Source organism: Artibeus jamaicensis, unplaced genomic scaffold (genome assembly GCF_021234435.1).
Source record: "Artibeus jamaicensis isolate MK-2021 breed Jamaican fruit bat unplaced genomic scaffold, CSHL_Jam_final contig_464, whole genome shotgun sequence".
Taxonomy (NCBI): domain Eukaryota; kingdom Metazoa; phylum Chordata; class Mammalia; order Chiroptera; family Phyllostomidae; genus Artibeus; species Artibeus jamaicensis.
This window is the reverse complement of record NW_026521842.1, coordinates 1,402,938-1,418,166: the sequence shown is the minus strand read 5'-3', so window position 1 is coordinate 1,418,166 and position 15,229 is coordinate 1,402,938. Positions and strand designations below refer to the sequence as shown.

Sequence of the window (15,229 nt, the reverse complement as noted above, 5' to 3'; positions counted from 1 at the left end):
AATCCTTAAAGCAACACTGCCAATGTCCTCATGTAAAGTACTGATCCTGCATTATTTACAACAGCTGAAAGCAACTGAAGTGTCCACCCATAGGCAGAAATGAAAAAGATGTGGTACACATATACAATGAAATATTACTCAGCCACAAAAATAGAATGAATCTTGCCATTTGCAACAACATGGATGGACCTAGAGGGTATTTATACTACAACAGTCAGAGAAAGACAAATACCACAATTTCATTTTATGTGGAAGTTGAAAAACAAAACAAGTGAGCAAACAAAACAGGAACAAAGACATAGATATAGAGAACTGATGATTGCTAGATGGGAAGGGATTTGGGGAGATGGGTGAAAAGGGGAAAGAGATTAAGGCATACAAATTGCCAGTTATAAAAACAGTCATGGGGATGGTTAAGTACATCAGGAAATATAGTCATTAATATTATAATAACTTTGCATAGTATCAGATAAATATTGGACTTATGGGTGATCACTTTGTAAGTTATATAAATGTCGAATCACTATGCTGTACACCTAAAACTAATATAGCATTATATACCAAGTGCAATTGAAAAACAATTTTTTAATTTTAAAGCTACGGCTCAAGGCTAAGGAATTGCTCTAAGAAAAGGGCAACACCTAAGTATACCAGCCCTTAAAAAAGTATAAAAACAAATCTCCACTGGTTCAAAATGATGGCTCAGTAATTTGTCTTCCTGGTAGAAGAAAAATAAATGCTTTTCAGATAATAATAATAATAATAATTAGTCTGCTCCCCAAAACACACTCTCTGAAGTGTGCCTCAAGATCAGAAATGTGCCTCCGCCCTTCACGCACCAATCCGTACCTTCATAAAACAAATGCTAGAGGCAAAGAGCTCAAAAATCTTTTTTTTCTGGCACCCCTATGTTCATTGCAGCATTATTTACAATAGCCAAGATTTGGAAGCAGCCAAAGTGCCCATCAATAAATGAGTGGATAAAAATGCTGTAGTACATGCACTCAATGGAGTACTACTTGGCCATTAAGAAAGAACAAAATCTTTCCTTGCGACAGCATGGATGGACCTGGAGAATATTATATGCTAAGTGAAACAAGCCAGTCAAAGAAAGACAAATACCATGTAGTTTCACTTATATGTGAAATCTACTGAACAAAACAAAACTAACAGAGAACAACATGACAATTACCAGAGGGAAAGGAGGGATACAGGAAAGTATGGAGAAGAGTAGGCCAAAGCAGGGATAACTGGTGACAAAATGAGACTTGACTTTGGGTGGTGAACAGACAACACAATATACAGACGATGTATTATAGAATTGTCTACTTGAAATCTATATAGTTTTATTAAGCAGTGTTACTCCAATAAATTCAATAATTTTTAATCTTGTTATTTTTAGTGAAAACCAAGTAAAATTTCCACGAAAGTCATTTTTCATACTTCAAATGCCATAAACACTTAAGCAATGCTTCCCTATGAAGTGAGAGGCTGACTTCCTCTGATGGAGCAGAGATCCTGCCTGGCAGCAGCCTTGGGCTTCTCAGGTTGCTCCTGCCTCCTCATTTTGATCCAGGAGTCTTGACTGTTCTGGCTAGTCCTACTCTGATCCAACCTTGGTTGCCAGCCACAACAGTTAGTAATGACACACAAAAATTCTCATTTTAGCTGTTTTAACATTTCCAAAGGCTGTTGTCCACCTCTCTTAACCTGCAACTGGAATATAATTTCACAAGAGGCACTTTCATCCACCTTTGATATCCAGTGGCATGAGATGTTTACATTTTTGTCTTCACTATAATGAAAGTGATATAGAAAGATAGCATTCACCACATTCTTGTATAAAAGCGACGAAACCCTAAAAACAAAGTGTTGTAGATTCCAAAATTAGGATCACATATTTTAATCAGTTGATAAGTTCATCTGTGATGATTTTCAAAGTATGTGTGATCACATTCTGAAATCATATAACTTAAATCTTAAAATATTTAAAAGAATAAAGGCCCACAGTCCTATTTTTGTTACATGCATTAGCCAATGTTGGTGCTTTCAAGAATTAATGTCCCTTCCGAACACAAGGGCAACATGACATTCATGTTAGGGATGACACCATTCTAGTACAGCTGCTTCATCTATCATACAAGGGGGCTCCTTTTTCATGTGTGTGCATGTGTATGTTATGGGCTACGAAAAGAAGAGGAAAAGATTTAGACCTATCCAGCACTCCTCTGAGTGCCCACAAGACAAATCTGAGTAGTAAAATATCCTATTCCGTCACAGCATGAATCCCTCAGCTGTAGGCAAGGTGTTCCAGCATCCACACAACCAGGGCCTCATGTCTGGATTCCAGCTGCAGCCCGGCCATTTGGCAAGGGCTTTTGGAGTCAGTCACAGGCTCCTCACAGTTCCTGTCCAGCCTCACAACCCAGAATGCACCCCCTTTCTGTCTCTATGATACAGAGTGGATTACTGTAAGACTAGGCCCTGCCTGTACTCCTACAGTAAATCCCCTACTTTCCCAGGAAAACCCCTTATTTATGATTCTGGCCACCTCCCTTGGCCTCACCATTCTTCCTCAAAGTCTGAAACCTGCTCCACACAGGTAGAGAGCCCTCTCAGTTATCCTAAACCACTACCTCTGCCCTCTCCTCAGGAAAACTCCACAGAATTTCTGTTTCTGACCTCCCAGGAGGCCCACCCAGGACTCAGGCTGCTTTGGCCTGAGCACAGTTGTTACAGTGAGGGCTTAGGAGGAACTATTGGAGAATTACCAATTGCACTTCTCTCAGTGTCAGCAAAACCCCGGAGCAATGAGCTGCTCATTCAGGACCAGTGACCACCTTTGTCACAATTCAACTCTTAAACTAAAGCTTTGATTCAGCTTACTCATGCTCCATAGTTACATCTCAAAAACATTACCAAGTGTTATATTCTTCGGTTATTGTTAAAATCTGAACTTCTTAATAGGGTATCAACTGAGAAATGCCCCATCACAAGAAGGCTCAGCCCTAGCAGCAGTGAGGTCAGTATCTACCCATCTATTTAGAACAGAATCTAAAATGTACAATTACACATGACGTAAAAAGCACTGAAGCCTGAATGAAACATAATAAATATTCAATAAATGGAACCCAAATCCAAGTTGAAAAAAAAATCTCTAGAGATATTTACAGTTATCATTAGTTTTGTTTTCCATGGTTTCAGTTATCCATGGTCAACTGCGGTCTGAAAATATTAAATGAAAAATTCCAGAAATAAAACAAGTAATCATTTTTAAGTTGTGCACCATTCTGAGTAGCATGATGAAATATCATGCTTTCCTGCTCTGTCCCGCCTGGAATGTGAATCATCCTTTTGTCCAGCATATCTACACTGCATATGCTACCTGCCACATGGCAGCCATCTTGGTTATCAGATCAACTGTTGTGGCTGGCATCCAAGTGCTTATGTTTAAGTAACCCTTACAGCAGCCTAACACTACATCATGATGCCTACATGATTCACCTCCACTTCACTTATCCCGTAGGCAATGAGTATCTCACATCATCACAAGGAAAGAGGTGAGCACAGTACAATAAGATACTTTGACAGAGAAAGAGACCAAATTTACATAACTTATTATAAAGTGAAGTTATAATTATTCTATTGCCAATCTCTTACTGTGCCTAACTTATAAAGTAAACTTTATCATTTATATGTATCAGATATGTATGTAGAGAAGAAAACATAGTATATACTGTTTGGTACTATCGAGGTTTCAGGCATCTACTGGGTACCATGGAACATATCCCCCGCAGATAGGGAGACTACTGTTTTTGAAAACGTACACTAGTTCTGGGATAAAGAAATCAGGTCACAGATGTGTAAGTTTTCATTCCCATACTTTCATTCACTCTATAACCTGAAGCATTTTGTACATTCACCCTTGATTTTGACAATGCGAACAAATCTGCTATTAATGCTTAAATGCCAGGCAAAGACTAAAATCTAGTCTTACCAAGTTGTGAAATCTCTAAAGAAGAGATTTTCAAACTTTTTCATCTCATGGTACATATAAACTAATTACTAAAATTCTGCAGCATACCAAATACATTTTTTTTGTCTGTCTGTCATTTTGCCCTGGCTGGTGTGGCTCAGTGGATTGAGTGCCAGCCTGCAAACCAAAGGGCCACTGGTTTGATTCCCAGTTAGGGCACATGCCCGGACTGCAGACCAGGTCCCCACGGCAGGGTGGGGACGGGGGTACGCGAGAGGCTATGATCTATATCTCTCACACATGGACATTCCCCACCCTTCCCCATCTCTAAAAATAAATAAATAATATCTTTAAAAAAGAAAATAAAAAATTCCTACAGCATGCCAGTGTGCCTTCTGCAACACACTAGCTGCTAGTCTAAAAAGGAAAAACAGGTAATTCATAATTATGTGTCAGAATTTAGAGAAATCAACCCAAATTTTCTTCTCATTCTATTAAATTCAAATGCAATCTTTTTACCAACCTTAGCTCACTATTTATACACACCAAACATACTAGACATATTCTTTCTCACAAATACACCCTGAGCAGACTGGGTAACACATTACAATTTCCCCAACCTTCCCTCCCCAGCACCTGGACACCAGAGGCTCTCCTGGAATATTCCTGCACCCACACACAGAGAAGCCTGGGCCAAACCAGGAAATGAAAAGAATCAGCCAACCCACCAGCTTACTGTGACCTCATGACTCCAGGTGTGACCAGCAGAAAAACCACCCAAACGAAATAAGAATTATAAGATTTAAAAAAATCATTGTCTTAAAACATTACATTCTGGGATGGTTTGGTTACACAGCAATAAACAACTAATACACATATCACTCAGGTTAAGATCTATTTTAAAATATAGAGAAAGTGTATAAGGCACTACTCAGACTATTTTTCTTCCCCAAATCCTTCCCCTTCATTTTGCCCTAAAACATACTAGTCTTTCCCTGTAAGACTGCAAACAGTATATCCTTGGCATAGAGATGGCCCAGGGAAAAGGCATAACCAAATGCTGAATACTTGTGAAACACTTTACTATGAATCAAAACCTCTGATATGCTTCAAAGTGAACAACTGTATGTTACTTCCCAAATTTTAGCACAGAAATCACATCCCAAGATTTCTTCCAAACTTTCTGGAGGATGCTGTGACACCTCTTTTAATAAGTAACAAGTCTAAAAGACAAAATAAGACTGAATAAAATGACCTTAATAGTGACAAGAATCTTTGTCACTTTTTGACTACTTTCCCCCCATTATAGACAGTTGGCCATCCTTTCTAAAAAATTAGTAATTCAATTCTTTGAAAATCCTACCAGGGGTAACAGGTTTTTTGTTTTGTTTTGTTTTTATTTTTAAGATGTTATTTATTTTTCTAGAGGGAGGAGAAAGAAGGGAGAAAGAGAGGGAGATAAACAGATTGGTTGCCGCTCCCCCAGCTGGGGACCTGGCCCCACAACCCAGGCATGTGCATGTGCCCTAACAAGGAATCAAACCGGTGAATTTTCAGTCCCCAGGCTGGTGCTCAAACCACTGAGACACACCAGCCAAGGAAAATTCTTGAACTGGCTAAAAAAGCTGCTGGGAGGGGAAGTTCCACAATAGATAACTGGCTTTTTTTTTTTTATAATTAAATTTATTTATTTTTTTGAATTGATTATGCTGTTACAGTTGTTCTATTCCCCCCTCCATTCCCCTCCACCCTGCCCCCCCAACCCCACCATTACCCCCCTTTAGTTTATGTCCATGTGTCTCAAGTCCTTTAGGTTCTATATTTCCCAAACTATTCTCGCCCCCCATCTATTTTCTATCTACTGTCTATGCTACCTGTTTTCTGTACCTTCTCCCCCCATCTCCTCCTCCCATTCCCCTGTTGCTAACCCTCCTTGAGATCTTCATTTCTATGTTTCCACTCCTGCTCTAGCTGTCCTTTTAGTTTGCTTTCGTTTTAGGTGTGGTTGTTAATAACTGTGAGTTTGTTGTCCTTTCACTGTTCATGTTTTTTTATCTTCTTTTTCTTAGATAAGTCCCTTTAACATTTCATATAATAAGGGCTTGGTGATGATGAACTCCTTGAATTTGGTGTTATCTGAGAAGCACCTTATCTGTCCTTCCGTTCTAAATGAAAGTTTTGCTGGGTAGAGCAATCTTGGTTGTAGGTCTTTAGATTTCATGACTTGGAATATTTCTTTCCAGCCCCTTCTTGCCTGTAAGGTCTCTTTTGAGAAATCTGCTGACAGCCTGATGGGGACTCCTTTGTAGGTGATTGTCCCCTTAGCTCTTGCTGCTTCCAGGATTCTTTCCTTCGTTTTAATTTTGGCTAATGTAATTATAATATGCCTTGGTGTGTTTCTTCTTGAGTCCAACTTTCTTGGTACTCTCTGGGCTTCTTGGATTTCTTGGAAGTCTATTTCCTTTGCCAGATTGGGGAAATTTTCTTTTATTATTTGTTCAAATAGTTTTTCCACTGGTGGTTGTGTCTTTCCCCCTTCTGGTACCCCTATAATTCGGATATTGGAGCGTTTAAAGATGTCCTGGAGGTTCCTAAGACTCTCCTCATTTCTTTGAATTCTTGCTCCTTGACTCTTTTCTGTTTGTCCATTATTTGCTTTCTTCTGGTCCACTGCATTGATTTGAGTCCCAGTTTCCTTTTCATCTCTATGGGATTCCTGTGGAATTCCACTCATTTCCCTTAATTTAGCCTCCATATGTTTCTCTAATTTGTGGCTGTAATCCACCAAATCTGTGAGGAAGGTGATGACCAGTGTTTTAAACTGTGCGTCTGAGAGTTTTGCTATTTCTTCGTCATTTAGATTTATCTCTGGGGCTTTGAGTTCTGCCTGCGACATTTTTGGTCTGTTCTGGCCCTTTAAGTGGGACAAGTGGCGCCTTGGAGTCCCAGGTCGCTGGGTTGTGACGTTGTATGTGGGGGCGTGGTCAGAGCGGGAAATGGCGCGCCGCCGCCGGGCCGGTCCAACCGCTCACTCCCTCACTCGCGCACAACCAGGCAACCACAGTCAACTCGTTGCCACCGCCTCCCCACTGTGTCGCTCCCCCGGTGGGCTGCTCGGCGGCTCACCAGGTCCAATCTGGGCTTGGAACCCGCGCGACTGGATTCGCGCGCCCGGATTCCGTGCCCGGTCCGACCGAGCCCTCCTTTGTAAGTCCTCACCCGACGCCGGTTTCGCCCCTTACCGGTCAGGCTGAAGAATTTGTTGTTAGCGGACTTCCGAAAAGTTCAGTTTTCCGTGTTCTGGTTGTGTTTTGTGATGCTAATATTTAGTTGTCCCTAAACTTGGTTGTGTGAGGAGGCAGGCGCATCCAGCTAAACCTCCATCTTGGCGGAAGTCCCCAGATAACTGGCTTTTGGAGGTAAGATCTGTAAATGAACTTCAGGAGCCCCAAATTCCATTCAATAATAACATATACTTATGAACCTCAGGGCATCTCATCATATATTCTAAACCCTTAGATCCTAATGCTTAATTTAATGTCACAAGCATATATAGCCAATGTGACTTGCTTAATATTTCCAACATAATTCAGTAGGTTCATGAAAGACCTGTGCAGAATTTCAATGTGAGAGCATAAAGCTGATTATGTATGGGGAAAATGCAAAACACAAAATACAAAACCACCCTTAAGTTCAGAAGATCAAGAATATGTGAGCATCTGCGTATGGCCCCAGGCTGTGCACCGCAGAATGCCCACAGAGGGTGGGCTGAGCCTCACAGAGAAGGGGCCTCTGCTGGGCCCCTCAGCAGGGCAGGTGATCTCCACTGCCCTAGAGAGACACTTTACAATACAGAAGTGGCTGCAGGAATTTCTGAAACTTGCTTTCTAAAGATGTACAAGTTCTATGTCTCATGCTTGCTTTAACAGTAGAGAAGCAGGTATGCTCACTGGAGAAACGGAAGAGCAATCAATGATCCAACTGTGGAGGCTATTCACAACTCCTGCTTGCGTCCATGAAGACATGCCAGGATGGCACTAAGGAAAATTCTCAACAGAAACCTGTCTTCATGACAAATCAGCTTCAACCTGGCTTTCAACCAGGCCCCTGATTCACACCTTTCTTATATTTTCCAAGTGCTACTGAAAAAGACTCTAGTCGGAGGCATGGACCTTAGGGAACAGAACTCGGGACTTTGGTTAATAAAGCCACTCACTCCTTGGCTCAGTGGAGCACACCAAACCTGGTTCCAGGAGGCTGACTCTCTGAAAAGGATCAGAAAGCAAACCCTTTGGCCTTCACAGGCTTTGTTGTTGTGAACACTTTAAATATGAAAAGCACCCTTAACAATCTGGTCATACAAATTCAGGTCACAGTTTGCCAGCTCTTAGCTACTGCTCAAACCAGCATGCAACCCAAATTCCCCCTGTGGCCCTTCTCCCTTCTCTTTTGTCCCCCCCCACCCAGATTCATCAGATGCCCACTGCCTATCCTCTGCTGGCTCCAAGAACAAGAAGCAGGCACATCATTGTGTGCAGGAACAGTAAAATCACACAGGCCTGTGTCTCCACACCTAACACACTGAGTGTCCAAGTGCTGGGGATCCCCTATCCTACAGAGCAAGCATGGGGCTGCTCACTTCCACTTCCAGGGGCCATACATAAGACTGACACAAAACCCCAGGAAACCAGATGTAACCTCAGCTTTTCAAACAATCCCCATTAATGTGCAGCTGCCCACAGCAACTAAAGATCCTTCTTGAGACTCCCTTCAGCCCTTTTCCTCTGAGTTGGCCCCCTCCTTGCAGGCACCTCTCCAAGCCTGAGGAGTCCACTTGCTTGTAGAGGACTCCAGAAATCCTCCACGGAACAAAATCTTCTTCACTCGGAAGGCCTCCGAAGCTGCTCTAGCCTGCAATAGCTGTGATGTTACTCACAGCCCTGGGTCAAGTTCCACACATGCCATCCTTGCTATGTCCAGTGACCACAGGGATAGATGTGCTGCCAAACCATGGCTGGCAGAGTCCTGCACTGCTTTGAGCAGGCACCACCTCCAACAGACCCAAAGGAAAGTGATTCAGAAAGGAGTTCATGCTTTGTAATACTTCCTAGATATGCACTGTTCACCACTATTCACTTTCTATTTTGAACTAAAACCAGTTACAGCCGAAGGAAATGACATCAGAAAGTAATTCAAAGCAAGGGAGACCTTTTAAATTTCCTTTTTGTTTTATTAAATATGAAGAAAACAGATTGTTCGTGTGTGTGTTAATTCTCACGCTTATTTGCAATTGAACCTCTTCAGGATCCAGAAAGCATCAAATTAATATCTGCTCTATAAGAATTATTTGAAGAGAGTGAATTTACTAGTTTCTAGTTTTGTTCACAATACTTATACTGTTCAGTGGTTTGAACAGTAAGTCCTAAATCAAACCAACTTCTAACATACTTTGTCCAAACACAATTTCAAGGTTTTCTGTGTAGCACTTTCTCTTGCTCTCACATTAATGTCTTTCTCTAAAGGAAAATACAGCACAATAAAAGACCACAGAACAAGGAGGTGGTAAAAGAGTAACAGCAGGCCCTTCTGTTTTTTGTTTGTTTTTTTTTAAGGTAAGCAGACAGTTGTACAGTCACTTGGAAATTCAATAAGGATGTGGGGCCCAAATGGGAAAAGAACACTCCCACCAGGAGTCCATTCTCCCTCCTTTGAGTCTGGAGCTGTCCCCCAGCATGGACTAGTCACTATCAACTCAACCATGGAAACTTACTCTAGAGCAGGAACACATGCAAGATCAAAGCCAGAAGCACCCCAATTTCAACAGGTTCTCTCAAAAAGAACATAACATTTTCTGACATCCAAAGGCATGAATCAGAACAAAAAAACAGTACAGCCATGCCTGAAAAAAACACAAGCACACATCAGAAACTGCCAACAACTTGCAGCCAAGATGGAGGTGTAGGTAGACACACAGTGCCTCCTTACACAACAAAAAGATGAACAGCAAATAATTTAAAAACAAAAGACAACCAGAACTGACAGAAAATCAAACTGTATGAAAGTCTGACAACCAAGGAGTTAAAGAAGAAACATTCATACAGATCGGTAGGAGGGGCAGAGATGGGCTGCTGGGCAGAGAGAAGTTGCCACAAGGTGGCAGCTGGAGGACTAGGGTGGGCAAGGTGGTAGTTGGAGGACCAGGCAGTCCCACATTCACATGCAGATAAGCTGGGAGAATAACTGGGGAGCGAGACAGACCAAGCAACCCAGGCTGCCAGTGTGGGGAAATAAAGTCTCAAAGCCTCTGACTGTAAAAACCTGTGGGGGTTGAGGCGGCAGAAGAAACTCCCACCTCACAGGAGGGTTCACTGGAGAGACCCACAGGGTCCTAGAACGTACATAAACCACCCACCCAGGAATCAGCACCAGAAGGGACCAATTCACTTGTGGGTAGCAGGGAAAGTGACTGAAAGCCAGCAGAAAGCGGAGCAAGTAGCATTGTTCCCTCTCTGACCCCTCCCCCACATAGTGTCACAACCCAGCAACTGGGTTGCCCCACCCTGGTGAATACCTAAGGCTCTGCCCCATACTAGGTAACAAGTGTGCTGCGAGCCCCTCCCCCAAAATAATGACCCAAATGAAAGAACAGATCAAAGCTCCAGAAAAAAATACAACTAAGTGACGAAGAGATAGCCAACCTATCAAATACAGAGTTCAAAACACTGATAATCAGGATGCTCACAGAAATGGTTGAGTATGGTTGCAAAATAGAGGAAAAAGTGAAGGCTATGAAAAGTGAAATAAAGGAAAATGTACAGGGAACCAACAGTGAAAGGAAGAAAGCCAGAACTCAAATCAACGGTTTGCAGCAGAAGGAAGAAACATTCAACTAGACAGAATGAATAAGAACTCAAAAACCTCCAGGACATCTTTAAACATTCCAACACCTAAATCATAGGGGTGCCAGAAGAAGAGGAACAGCAAAGACATGGAAAACTTACTTGAACAAATAATGGAGGAGAACTTCCCCAATCTGGCAAAGGATATAGACTTCCAGGAAGTCCAGGAAGCTCAGAGTCCTAAAGAAATTGTACCCAAGGAAGCACACACCAAGATGCATCATAATTACATTATCCAAGATTAAAGATCGGGAGAGAATTGTAAAAGCAACAAGAGAAATGGAGAGAACTACCTACAGAGGAGTTCCCATGAGATTACCAGCTGCTTTCTCAAAAGAAACCTTGCAGGCAAGAAGGGGCTGGAAGGAAGTATTCCAAGTCATGAAAGGGAAGGACCTACATCCCAGATTACTCTATCCAGTAAAGCTATCATTTAGAATGGAATGGCAGATCACGTGCTTCCCAGACAAGGTCAAGTTAAAGGAGTTATTCATCACCCAGCCTTTATTATATGAAATGTTAAAGGAATTTATCTAAGAAAAAGATAAAAAATACGAACAGTAAAATGACAACAAACTCACAGCTATTAACAAGTGAACCTTAAAAAAAAGAAACTAAGCAAACAACTACAACAGTAACAGAATCACAGAAATGGAGATCACATGAAGGGTTAACAGCTGGAGGAGTGGGAGGGGGAAAGTACCGAGAATAAGTAGCATAAATGGTAGGTACAAAATATACAGGGGGAAGTTAAGAATAGTATAGGAAATGTAGAAGCCAAAGAACTTGTATGTATCATCCATGGACATGAACTAAAGGAGGGGAATGTGGGTGGGAGGGGGTATGCAGGGCAGAGGGGAATGTGCGGGGGGGGGGGGGGGGGGGATGGGATAACCAATAGCAGAGTCAATAAAGTATATTTTAAATATTTTTTAAAAAGCACACATAAACAGAAAACCTTGTAAATGTTCATAGCCACACTATTCATAATCACCATAAAAGGAAACAATTTAGATGTCCATCAACTGATGATGGGTAAACAAAGTATGATCTATCTACACAATGAAATATCGTTCAGCTATAAAAAGGAATGAAAGTACTTACATGCTACAATAAGGATGAATCTTGAAAACCTGAGGCTTGGTGGAAGGTGTCAGACACAAAAGGCCCCAGAGGGTGTAAACCCACTTACATGAGATGTCTAAGATAGGCAATCCATAGAAACAGGAAGGAGATCAGTGCTCAAGAGTTATAAAAACAAAAGGGGCAATCCTTGTGTGGTGAGAGTACTGTTCTAGTCTCCTGACTTGGTGCTGAATACAGGAAGCTACAAATGTGATAAATAAAGCTGTAGAGAAGTAAACATACACACAACTAAATGAAAGCAAACCTTGGCAATCCGAGTAAGATCAAAGCATTATATCAGTGCTGGTATCTTATCCAGGTTGTGATATTGGTCACAGTTTTGTAAGACATTACCCTGGTTGTAAAATTGGTCACTTGTGTAAGATGTTACCATTAAAGAAGTTAGGCAAAGTGCACAAGACTCTTGTCTTTCTTACAACTGCATTGTGAAACTACAACAATCTCAAGAAAACCAACGAACACCCTTCAGGTGAGCCAGCCCATTTCAACCCCTTACACCCCAGCTGAGGACTGAAGCTCTGAGAGACTGGGAGCCTGTCTCCCAGGCACAGCCCATGCTCATGAGGCAAACCTTTTCTAGGTTAGTTCATGTCTCAGGAACAGCAGGAAAAGAGATGAACCGTTTTGATCAGGCATAGTAAAAGGGTCAAGCACTAGAATTAAGAAACCGACTTCCTTTCCAACAGGTCTTGTGCTTACTAGAGTAGGCAAGGCTCTTTCTTTCCAGGCCTCTCACCCCTGGCTGAGAAGACCTCACATTCCGGGGTGGCCAATGTGTATCATTACAGCAGTCCTGGGGAAGTGTGATCTGGAACACACATGGAAAAGTATCTGGAAGGAGGGGTGAACCACCATGCAGGTCAGAAGTCTTATCTGTTTTGAGTCCAGTCTGCAGGCATCCTGTGGGGGCACCCCAGTCCAGGGAACAAATGCCAAGTTCTGCACAACCCAGCCAACACCTTTCCAGGGCTATCTTCATCACCACCCTGTAGCCCCGGTAACACCTTCTACCCAGTGTGGATTCTGTAGCTGTGACACCTGAAATTCTCAACTACCATGTGAGGCAAAATGGCAAAAGGCTTCTGCAATCTGACACCCAGGAGTCTTGGATCCAATTTCTTCAACCAGGCACAGAGAAAGCCAGGGGGTAGTTTCTACTCTGAGCGTAACTCCCACTTCTCCTAGGACTCCTACTACTAATGAATAGGAACCAGCCAAGGCTCAGAAGGCCCCACGTGAGAATGGTAGCAGGGGCGCCAAAACAGGCTCACATGAGCTTCTTCCCACTATAGAACCTAAGTGCAGCGGTGAGGTTTAATCAAGGGGACCACCATTCCAGTAAGGTTTCTATGATTTGGGTTACAGAGACTGCCAAATGTAGCAGCAAAGGCCCTTGGCACCTAAGCCTGCATGGCTTCCAGGCTCGCTCTGCACCCCACAGCTCTGCACAAACACAGAAAGATGGGGTGAGAACCTTCTCTGCTTGCTGACTGTCCCCAACTGCTTGCTGTGACTGTATGACTCAGCTCTATGCTTCAGTTTCCAAATTATCAGAAAAACATGGTTAGTAATGATGTTACAGGCCACCTTATCCCGTGACAAATGAGACTCACTGAAAATTAAAAATGAAGAACAGAGTATAGTGTCCATGCATGTTTGTGATGTACCAGGAAGACAGACTGACTTCCATTTCCGCTCAAAAATCCTTCAAAAATACTTAAGAAAGGCACACATCACAAAGAGGGCAGGGTGAACATGACACCAAGTTATTCCCAAGAAATGAGCTAACACTGCCAGTATCAAATTTATAGTTTGGTGCAGCTTGAATCCAGCCACCCCCCACAAAGTAGGACATAAGCACACCCAGGTAAGCCCACTAGTAGGATACTCCCCCTGGAAGTCAGTGCACAAGTGCCATTTAAGCCCACAGAGGGCAGACTTCCACCAAGATGGAGGCATAGGTGGATATCCGTGCCTTCTCACACAACCAAGTTTAGAGACAACTAAATATTAGCAACAGAAAACACAGCCAGAACAAAGAAAACTGAACTTGTCCGAAGTCTGTTAACAACAAATTCTTCAGCCTGACCAGTAAGGGGCGAAACCAGCAGCTGGTGGAGCAGGGTTGCACAGGAAAACTCGGTCAGACGGACTCAGGCGTGAGGAATCCAGGCGCAGGGTTGGACCTAGTGAGCGACTCAGCGAGCAACCACGGGGAAACAGCAAGGGAGCAGGGCTGCGGGTTGACTGTGGTCGCGCACTGGTGGGCAGATAGATGGGCGAGAGGGTGAGCAACTGGACTGGGATCCAGCGGGGTCCCTGCGGCAAGCAGCAGGGAGGGTGCCTCCATTTCCCTGCTCTGATCCCACCTTCACATACAGCGTCATAACCCAGCGACTCTGAGTGGCCCGGCCCTGGTGAACCACCTAAGGCTCTGCTCCTACCAGCTGCTCCTACCAGAGGGTGCCGCCATTTCCCTGCTCTGACCACGCCCCCACATACAGTGTCACAACCCAGCGACCTGGGAGTCCAAGGTGCCGCTTCTCACACTTAAAGGGCGCGAACACACCAAAAATGGCTCAAGAAGATCTCAAAGCCCTGGAGCCTATAAATCTAAGCGATGAAGAAATAGCAAAACTCTCAGACGCACAGTTTAAAACACTGGTCATCAGGATCCTCACAGAATTGGTTGATTATACCCACAAATTACACAAATATATGAAGGCGAAACTAATTGAAATGAAGGGAATTGCACAGGAAACCAATAGCAATGAAAAGGAAACTGGGACTCAAATCAATGGAGTGGACCAGAAGAAAGCAAATAATGGCCAAACAGAAAAGAGTCAAGAAGCAAGAATTCAAAAAAATGAGGAGAGGCTTAGGAACCTCCAGGACATCTTTAAAACTCCAACATCCGAATTATAGGGGTACCAGAAGGGGGAAAGGCACAGCCACCAGTGGAAAACTTATTTGAACAAATAATAAAGGAGAATTTCCCCAATCTGGCAAAGGAAATAGACTGCCAGGAAATCCTGGAGGCTCAGAGAGTACCAAAGAAGTTGGACCCAAGAAGGAACACACCAAGGCACATCATCATTACATTAGCCAAAATTAAAATGAAGGAGAGAATCCTAGAAGCAGCAAGAGATAAGGGGACAGTCACCTACAAAGGAGTCCCCATCAGACTGTCAGGGGATTTCTCAAAAGA

At 42.9% G+C, this 15,229-nt stretch overlaps 1 protein-coding gene across 7 annotated transcripts in view; it reads right to left on the bottom strand.

Annotated features, from left to right (window-relative positions):
* ANKRD11 (ankyrin repeat domain containing 11) overlaps positions 1-15,229 on the bottom strand; it is a 243,221-nt gene that overhangs the window by 102,532 nt on the left and 125,460 nt on the right. The gene's annotated exons all lie outside the window — the stretch shown is intronic.